The sequence below is a fragment of the Cavia porcellus genome, unplaced genomic scaffold (assembly GCF_034190915.1).
Source record: "Cavia porcellus strain 051 isolate PalLab524CR breed Dunkin Hartley unplaced genomic scaffold, mCavPor4.1 scaffold_1, whole genome shotgun sequence".
NCBI lineage: Eukaryota > Metazoa > Chordata > Mammalia > Rodentia > Caviidae > Cavia > Cavia porcellus.
The window spans coordinates 77,219,742-77,228,735 of record NW_026947484.1 but is presented as its reverse complement, the minus strand read 5'-3'; the positions used below and the strand labels follow the sequence as shown (position 1 = coordinate 77,228,735).

The 8,994-nt window shown below is 39.0% G+C and overlaps 1 pseudogene; it reads right to left on the bottom strand.

Annotated features, from left to right (window-relative positions):
* Positions 1 to 1,547: 1,547 nt before the first annotated feature.
* LOC100726485 (U3 small nucleolar RNA-associated protein 18 homolog) lies at positions 1,548 to 5,675 on the bottom strand (annotated as a pseudogene).
* Between the last annotated feature and the right edge of the window lie 3,319 nt (positions 5,676 to 8,994).

Sequence of the window (8,994 nt, the reverse complement as noted above, 5' to 3'; positions counted from 1 at the left end):
GTCCATGTGGCCTGCTGTGACCATCCCTGGAGAGCCTTTAATGGCCATGGAAACAGAGCTACATATGAGTATCAGACTTAAGGGGACAGGGAAATTGCAGGCTTCACCTCAGCTTGTCCTATGTATCCTACCAGAGCAGCCTGGGCACAGAGCCAGACCTACTCAACTACTGACAGATTAGGAGACAGAGTTAATAGAGTGCTAGGGGTAGTTAAAGGATATGTTTAGGACAGACAAGGGGGAGATAGAAAGCCCTAAAGTTCTAGAGTAACAGGTTAAGGAGAAAGAGGAAAGACAGACATAAATAGGAAGGAAGAAAACCGCCAGAACAAGACAGACTTCAAGCAAAAATGTGTTCTGTAGCTTCCAGAAAGTTGTGATAGCCACTGTTTAACTTTTTAATGTTACACTGCCCTATTATCTAGCCTTATAGGTCCATTAAAGTTTTAAGAAATGTATATAATCAATATAAAGAATATTTAACATTTTATTAAATCACTTTCACTAAAACTATTATCCACTGGTAAAGAAGTGAATTTTTAAGTCTTAAATGACAGGGACCCAAGCACTTTCTCTGCACACAGGAGGTAAAACAAAATGATTAGGGGAATAACTTCACATGAAAAGAACTGTGAAGTCCCTATCAGAATCTGTGGACTGTAGCAGAGCTATAAAGCAAGACATTCCTGAAAAACTTCTGTCCTCTACATCTCTCCAGCACACACAATTACCAATCATGCAGACATTTGATGTTACATAGTACATTATGAACCCTCTTCAAAACCTGTATTTGGGAGACAGTGATGACCACGAAGCAGAGCACACACGTACATACACCAGGGACAGGTTCTTTAGAGCCAGGAAGGAGAGTGCAATATATCTCTGACTGCGATGCAGACTCTCCTTTGGATGGCCCCTCCTAGGACCTTAAATTCTCCCTTTCTGAGAGCCACACAGGATCAAGCCTATCCACCCACGCACAGAGTTCAGCCAGTCCCTGCTTCCTGAGAAGAGCAGAATGTACGGCTTTGACATCAAGAAGGGTAGAACGGGGACCAGGGCTGTGATACTACACAACTCAGGGGCACTTACGGCTGGGAAGAAGTTTGCTTACATAGATAGAGGCTGCAATACCTTGAGATTAGACCCAAATGAACTACATGTCAGGTACTAGGAGATTCTAAAAAAAAATTCTAAGGTTTCTGAGCCCTGGAATTTTAAATCATATTTTTTAATTAAAAATTCTAGTGTATGATCTTAAAGTAGTTGTTAAATCTACAAGTAACTGAACTTCCTAAATGCTCAATCTTCATCGCTGTAGAATACCACTTAACAGAGATTAGGGATAGACAAGAGTCGATTCCTGCCTTGTAACTGAGTCAATTAAGTTCATATTTTTTTCCAAACAAAACCTGACATGTGTTTATTGACAATGCTTTTAACTCAGCACAGCTGGCTCCACAAATGACTCTCCACACATCATCACATTCCAGAAAGCTTCTGAGAAGAGATATGAGGCCAGGCTTCCTCTGGCATTCAACCAGATTTCAAATAATCTTTTCAGAAATCTGAGAAATGCTGTAATCTATACCCTGATGTAAAGCAAAGCAGCCACCTCTGGGAGAATAATCCACAAAATGGGCATGAGAAATATTCTCCTTTTTAACAACTAGAAAGTTAGAAAATACTGTACAGGATTGAAGATGAACCAATCGGACCACTCCCATCATCTTTTCTGAAGCAACTGCCAAAATTTCTGAAGCAGGATTGAAGGCCAGAGATGTAACACCAGTTACCAAGCTCATTATGGCTTTTATTGGCTTTGGGTTTGTTTCTTGAACACAAGAATCTTGACTGTAAATGTTTACTATTCCAAAACCAGAACCACAAGCGACCTACTGCCCACTCCTCGATATGGCAATGCTTAATCCACATAAACTGCCTTCATCGGCAAATCTGTTAAGGCGATTCCTAGAGTTCACATCTCAAACATAAACTTTCTGGTCCCCAGCATAGGTGTGTATTTTCTTACTATCTGAAGTAAACACAGATGCTGAAACCCCTTCAGTAACCTTCATACTTCCAATCAGCTCTTTGGTCTTCATTGCCAGCAAATAAGAGTCGCCAGCAATACCATGAATGAGCATGAAGGGTCCATCTGGGGAGACTTCAAATGTTCTCAATATTCTTTCTTTCAAGACTCTCACTTGATGCATAGGACTTAACTTCCCAGCCTGAATATCATAGACATAAAGAATCCTGCTGTGAGTGTTTCCTGCTAAAACCTGCACTCCATTAGCACTAAAACAAGCTATAAAGATTGGAAACCTCCAAATAGATGCTCTAGATTTAGGGATTTGTTTTGCTATCAACCTGAAACAGTGAAGAGGTGTTATCTAAGCCAGCAGCTGCCACAACCTGGGCACAGGGAAGGAACTGGACTGATGAGATCTGGGCAGTGGTAGGGCTCTCTGTATCCACAAGCTAGCAGTTCTTTATTGTCAAGATTCCTCTTGCAAGAGAAACTCATATGGAAAAAAATTCCCAGTCCTTTGCAGCAAATTAGCTTCATCCTCTTCACTTTCATCATCTGAAGATATTTTCTGCTAATTAAGTTCTGCCTAGGCAGGCACTCACCGCAGGGCATGCTAGAATTCTTCTTTGTCTCCTTGAAGCTTCTCTTTGGAAAGTTTACTTTCCCTGGTACTTTTTCACCATAGCTTTCCTAAAACGGTTGTTTCTCGAGTCAACCATTTCCTCATCTTCATCTTCTTCATCCACCCAAACTGGTTCCTTCCAAGGGGAAAAATTATCTTTTGCTTCATTTCCACTTCTGAGTCATGGAGTCTTCTTGTACCTGAACCTGCGCGCCCTGCAGTACCACAGAAGTGCGTCCTCCTGGTCCCCCACCCACCCCATGGTGTCAAAGACCAGCTCTTCTCCACACAGCTCCATGGCTGGTTTGCCCCCAGAGATGCCCAGCCTGAGCCACAGCGAGTGGGATCATACTGGTCACCCGCTGGGATGAAGGGGCAGCCTCTGGGGCAGCTGTCCAGGCCCTGCTCTGGGTCCTGCTTCATTTGTCTCCACGCGTGCAAGCTCTCAGATCTGGTTTCGTTGGGCTCCTCCATTTGAGCAGCATCACTAGGTTTAAGTTCATATTTTAAAAAAATAGATTCTAATATATTTTCTGCAGACAAAAATGTAGCCTTTGGAACCAAAACCAAGATTACATCATTTTGAGCTATGTGAGTTACCAATCCTCTATTTTCTCATACAAAAAGAAAAGCAAATAAAAGTAATACCTACAACATCAACCTATAACACAATTTAAATCCCTTCACCAATAAACATCACACAGTAAAAACTCAGTAGATGTTATATACCACATATCTATATAAATTTCAAAACACTAATAAAAGGAAATTAGATCTGGAGTATGAAAATGAATTGCTGAGTGAAGTTCTAGGTTCTCCCTTTTCTGGAATTACTTAAATAAAAGATAATACATTCTATATTAGCTATTTTTCCAATAAATATTTAATACCAGAAGCCAAAATCAAAAATATCTTAGAGCTTCAAAAATGAAAGAAATATGTTCATTGTCCTTGAAAACTTTACAACTGCCTAGTCATTGAGTTTCAGGGCAAAAAAAAAAAAAAAAAAAAAAAAAAAAAAAAAAAAAAAAAAAATGAGCAAACGTCAGTCAAGATCTCCTCTAAGCTCTCAAGTGCATTCTATACCTAGACATGGCTTTTGCCCCATATTTCTTACCTACTATAGATAGAAATTCATGAAATGGTTGTAAGACAGAAAGAAATTCAGTCGCAAGATTCATACTTTGACACAGGGATTCTCCAGGCATTTTACCCTGTGATCCTCATTGATATTCATTAGCAGATAGGATGCTCTTGACAAGCCCCAAACAGAGTTGCTTTTACTTCAGGGGTCTTTGGTCTCCTCCGTTTCTTTTATTCTTCACTTTTTGGCCACCTTCCTTATTTCTCTTGTTCTGTACCACACCACACACGCGCGCGCACACACACACACACACGCACACACACACACACACACGTCTTCCTACCCTTTAATCCTTATTCTAGACTTCAATCCCCCAAAGATCATAGTTGATGAGTTCTTCCTACAACTTCTATAGGTTCCTAAAGATAAAATCCCTGTAGCCATGATTACCTTTGACAATAGGCCAAACTAAATTAAGAAATGTTTTAACCATCATAAGGTATGCAAGGAACACTTCCATCCAATTTGTATTATCTCAAAATTGATGCCTAATTAGTATATGTATAAATAGTAAGTTATTGATATTCAAAGAGATGCCCCATATGCTTCAATATTTTCTTTTTTCATAACAAAGGTATTCCTCAGTTTCATGACACTTTCCTCTAGCTGGTAAGATAAGAGTTATGGTATGCTAATCAACCCATCTTTCAAAGAGAGATGGATTTATCACAAGAGCTTTCCTAAGGAACACATTTCATGGCAAAGAAACCTAGCATGATTTTGTTTTTATCTACATGATTGTTTCTTACCATAAGGTCTGCAGACTAACAGCCCAGAATAGACATAGGGAGGAAGTCATTTAGTATGTTAAAAGCCCACAAATCACTAATCCCTATTTTCATGGGAATTCGTGGAATAATTCACCTTACACTATGATATTAGGTCCAGGCCCTACTGCTTTGTATTCTGCTAATAAGGAAGAACTGCATCCTAGAATCTGCAGCTGTAAACCACATTTGATCATCATCATATGTGAACAGCACTTTGAGGAACATCAGCTCAATCTCCAGCTGAGACATTGCCATCAGCACCAGAATCTTCTAAGGAAGAGGAACTGAATCCTATTAGGAAACCTAAAGCTAAAGGAAGAGCAAAGTCAAGAAAGTTTATATGTGTTCAGTTGCATGAGGCTTATTGCATATAAATCAGGTCACAAAGTTAAACTTCTCTTAGAAGTAATGAAGTTGTTCTACCTCATAAAAATCATACAAATAGAAGATACACTGTCCTATATCTAATCTTCTTACAAGATATCAATTGTGTTTCCACTCTGAGGATAGTCTCCATAAAGAAGTTCAGAAGTTTTTTAAATGCTAAACCATTAGGTAGCTTTCAAAGCCAGTAGGTATCTCTCTTCCTACAATAGGGTGTCGACGAGGCTAAAACCACCATCTCATTAAGAAAGACTTTTCTCTAAAGCAACCCAGATGTTTTCATATACGTATACTTTAAAGTACTAATAATCACTCAAGCAAATCCAACTCCTCCGTACTCATATAGTCTAAAATACCAACATCTGGAATATTCAGCAACTCAGTGGTCAAATGCCTCATTGCTCTTTCTGGTCATTTGGTACTAATGGAGGAAAACTCAGAATGAAAAATACACATATCCTGCCCTAATAACCAAGATAAAATATTCAAGTTGGCAGGTAGTATAGAGATTGCTGCATTCTTGCCTGCCTCAACTGTGTGTCTGCCCTTTTACTCAATTACACTGCTCAAGGCTTCATGTTTCCATGGCTCCCTGCTGTAGGCATCCCTCCTACAAGTCAACTCAGCAAGTGCCAGATTCGATTCATCAGCTACTCTTAACCCTGCTTCTCCTCCTATGTCCCTATTTCCATCAAAAGCCCAGCCTATCTTCCCAGCCATCTTCCATATTTATATATAGTATTTTCCTCCTCTCTTTACCCACTATCTTTACCCACCATCAAGTATGCTGTACTATTTTCAAAACTTCCTAAATTTTCTACTCTTTTCTAGTCTCAGCATTTTCCACCTATTGTATGTACTGTGGCCTGGTTAGTCTTTATTGGCACTCTTTTGTCACATGGCAATCCTCTTCAAAAAAAATTTTACGGCTTTCTAACAACTCCTAGAGAACGAAGTTCATGCTCTGTTAAGAGTCAATATCCCGATGTTCCTGAAACATCTTGATTCAGTATCTTCCCATTCTTCTTTTCAACTGCTGGCTTTCACATGCCCTTCCTTCTAGCTTCACAACTTTCCACCTGTCCAGTCACCACTGTTTAGTTAATTCATGCCTCTCCATTCATGCTCTCCTTTCCTCTCAGAATATGACCCTTCAAGGGTAATTCCAAAAGTCACCTCACCCGCAATACTCCTCTGTTGGTAAAGAAAGTGTTACCTGTCTCCTTTGAATCTCGTAACATCTGTACTTCTTCACAGAACACTTGTCAACTGCTTTCTTAAATTGTAATTATTTATGTTTGTAATTTATCCATTCTCCTAGAATATAAACTCTAAGGAATAAAGAAACATACTAACATTACACTTTATTTTCCAAGTCCATACATAATTCCTTTCAGACAGTACTCTATGAATATTTTTGATTGAATAACTAAATCATAAGTTACACAAAAGGCCATATCATAGAACGTACCTCAACAGTGCTTAGGGTAAAATGTCATTTGTTTGAGCAGCTACATGGTGTAACTAAGAAAAGGGAGAAATTAGAACCAATACTGGGTGTGACCACCATCAGGCAGAATGGCCTTCAGAAAATGATTTAACCTCAGTTGGTCTCAGAGTTGTGGTGAAGGTTTTAAGAAAACCCTAAATGCAAAGTAAGGGTTCAATAGATGCAGCTGTGGTTAGTGTGAATGACTCATTTGCTAACCATTTCTTCTTTGTTCATTAAGTCAGCTCCAATGTGACCAATCCTAGCACAGGATTACGTAGAACTGGCAGGGCTCAGGCTTCTCGAGTCAGAAGGACAATTTCCATCAGAAGTAAGCCAGAAGCACTCCTATCTGCAGAAGACCTGGACCAAATACGTGTTCAGACTGAACTAGCCCAGCCTTAGCAGAAAGCAGGTCTTTCTACTTGCTATGTTAATTTACTTTTGTCATTTCCTAAATGAAAAAGACAACTTACTGATGATGGCCCTTATAAACTCATAATATTTTTATTCTTAATTTCAGAATATATAAAAATAGCCCATCATATGTCATTCAAATACTAGGAACATATTGGTGACTAATAATACTGTATTCTACTTGCTACATAATGGACTGTTACATCCTTTTCAAATCCTTTGTCATTTTTCAACTTGTTGGTGGAAAATCTTTCAATGACTTCTTTTCCTATTGGCTTCAGGTTTCAGGTTTCAGGTGTCTCCTAATCCTTCAAAAGTGAATAGCTTCCCTTGTGGATTATCAAGTAGAGTAGTTTTTTAAATATTCTCTTTTTCCTTTTGGTAAATGGAAGCGCAATACATAAACCAGACAGAAATTCAGGACTGCATTCAGGGAAGCTGTGGAGGGTGGTAGGGAAGAAATGCAAACAGACCATGGAAGGGACTCAGCTTTGGTTAGGCCTTGTAGAAGTTCATGAAGGGTCTTAAGGTGGCCTCCAAAGGCTCTTATCAAGCATTACTGATCTAGGAAAAAGATAAAAAATTCTACAGGCTGGAGGAAAATGAGGTCATCTGCCCTTGTACAAAAAGAGAATACAGGACAGACTTACTCAAAAACTCACAGGAAAAATAGTGAAGGAGATGAGAACCTACATCCCTGGACAACAATGTGCCTTTCATCATTGCAAGCTGGAACTCAGTAAAAACAAAATATCACCCAGAATGAATTTTGTTGGAGCTGTCATTCACTACACACTGTCTACATCTTCATGATGCCTATAGATAGGTCCATGTGAGCTCCTGGACTAGCATAGCACCACAGAGGTGCACATACACCAATGCTGCTCAAGCGTCTCCAATTGAATCTGTGTCATTATAGCTGTTCTTTGGATTTTATGCTCTCCTCTGAGCCCTCTTCCTTACACTTCTGTCACACTCCCTACTGTAGTAGGAAAGAAGAGGAATGGATGATTAAGAGAACATGAAACTCATTGTCGCCTCTTGGCCACCTTCACATCATCAGCTTTGATGTTTTACTTTTGAGTGTCGGTGGAATTTCCTTCATCCCTCATTTTCTAGGAAATAGCAGGAAACCCAGCATTCCTCCCAGATACCAGGATGCCCCAGGTTTCCAGTTTCTAGTTCTGTCCAGTTCTTCCATTCTACTGGGGATTTTGCTGGACACTTCCCTGTCCACTTCATATCCCACCTTACCACACACTCAAAGTTACACAGCTAGTAGACTGCAATGTAGACCTCCATGAAAGAGAGGAGGGGAGGAAAGTAAGGTATAAAGCTGAACTGCACAGAAAAAAGTAAATACAATTGGACATTGCTGTTATCCAAAGCCTCTCAATTGTTTCTTCTCAGGAAATTCTACTTATTTTTTTCCAGAGAAGGCCAATTTCTCAGGGTACTGGGAGATTCCTTCTCTTTTTTTTTCATTCCTTTCTTATTTCTCCTTCATTCAGCCCTTGAAAGATCCCCAAAATCTTCTTTGTTCCTTATACAGCATAAGTGGTCTAGCTGTTAAATTTTGCCACTGGTTCATATGACCTGTATTCTAAGGTAGTAGTTTTCCAACTTTTTAACTGAAACCCACCCTGAGAAAACATTTGACATTAGGAATACACGTGTACACATAAATATGATATATATCAAAAATTACATATATTATATATATAAGATTTCATATGTGTATGATGCACACACAAAATTGCAGGTAATATATTTATATGCTTTGTATATAAAATAAATGACATATATGTCAAAACAAAAGTACCATGAAATAATACTGATCTTTAGTACTATGGGTTCTGATATTTTCTATTTTATTCTTCTCCATTTCCCTCTTTTAAAAAGCAATAATTCATTCCATAACCAACTAACCAGTTAAAAACTAGTTTCTAAAAAGTCTTTCCAGTATCCAAATGGCTCGTCAAGGAGTTTTCATGAGAGGTTCACTGCCACTCTCATAAATCTGTAGAAAACAAATCAGAAAAATGGCATACTACCCCCAAGGAAGCAGTATAGGCAAATACTAAACTGTAGGTCAACTACAGAATGAAAACTGGCTGGATTAGTTCCTGACAT